Source organism: Lipotes vexillifer, unplaced genomic scaffold, assembly GCF_000442215.2.
Source record: "Lipotes vexillifer unplaced genomic scaffold, Lipotes_vexillifer_v1.1 scaffold15, whole genome shotgun sequence".
Taxonomy (NCBI): domain Eukaryota; kingdom Metazoa; phylum Chordata; class Mammalia; order Artiodactyla; family Lipotidae; genus Lipotes; species Lipotes vexillifer.
Window position 1 is genome coordinate 1,375,672 of NW_006784589.1, and position 1,320 is coordinate 1,376,991.

A 1,320-nucleotide genomic window follows, 5' to 3' on the forward strand; every position below is an offset into this window, starting at 1 on the left:
CTCATTTTCTCCTCAGGAGAACTCTAGTTGGTGGGCACTATCAATCCATTTTATAGAGGGGATAACTGAAATCCTGAGATGAAAAGTAGCTTACCACGATCATGTAGCTAGGAAGTGGTGGAGCTAACATTCTGACCCAGGCTGGCAGGACCCATACTCTTCAATGATACAACACAATACCATCTCTCCTATTTAATGTGGGCTTTTTACTCTTTTATTGGCAAGTTTTACTCTTCTCTTTGGGTCTGGAATGTAGCAAAAGACAGTAGTTCCATCAGGCCAAGAGATTTATAACTCTCTCCTGTCGGTGGAGAATAAGATATTCCTCATTGCCTCAATTTAGTTCAGGACAACAAACATTTATTAAGTATCTACTTGATACCAGCCACAGGGCTAGTAGTTATGGAATATAAAGATTAATGAATATCAATACTGCACTCTTCCTACACTCAAGATGTGTGGATTAGGGGGAAAAAGCAAACACACAAAATAACTTTAATATGAGGCCAACTGGAATAAGTGACATATTGGAGAAGCTAGTTGTTCTGAGAGTTTCAGGAAGGTAGAAATTAAATCTGACTAGGGGATCTGACTACAGGGATTGGCATTTAATTAGGGCCCTGGAAGATTGTAGGGCTATCATCGTTACTATGGTTGTGTAACAATTTACGCCAAAACTTAGTGGCATTAAACAATCATTTTACTCTGTTAAAAAATCTCATGTTCAGGAATTCAGGAAGGTCTCAGATGAGCAGTTCTTGCTTGGGGTCTCTTAAGAGGTTACGATCAGATGCGACTGGGGCTGCAGTCATCTGAAGGCTCGAGTGGCTGGACATTCAACATGGCACACTCACGGGGCTGGCATTAATGCCAGCTGTCAGTGGGAACGCAGCTGGGAGCTCAGCTGGGCTGCCACTGGAGTGCCTGCACAGGGCCTCTGTAGCATGGTGGCCTCAGGCAGAACTTGCGCGCACTAACCTTGGAAGTCACGCAGCATTACTTCTGCCACATCCAGTTGGTAATGAGAAAGTCACTAGGGCCAGCCCAGATTCAAGGGAAGGGGTCATGGGCCCCTCCTCTCAATGGGAAGAGGATCAAGGTCACATTGCCAAAGAGAATGTACAGTCTGCCACGAGGGTGTGGCAGGTGGAGGTGTGGGCAAAGGGCCTTCTAGGCAGAACCGCAGGAATAGGAAAGAGGGATGTTGAAGGAATGGCAGTTGTCTGGTGTAGCTGGGGTGGGGAGTGTGATGAATTAGGAGAGAGAAATTTGAAAAATTAGTTTGGGTTCTGTCCACAGAGGGCTTTATAAGCCAGAATG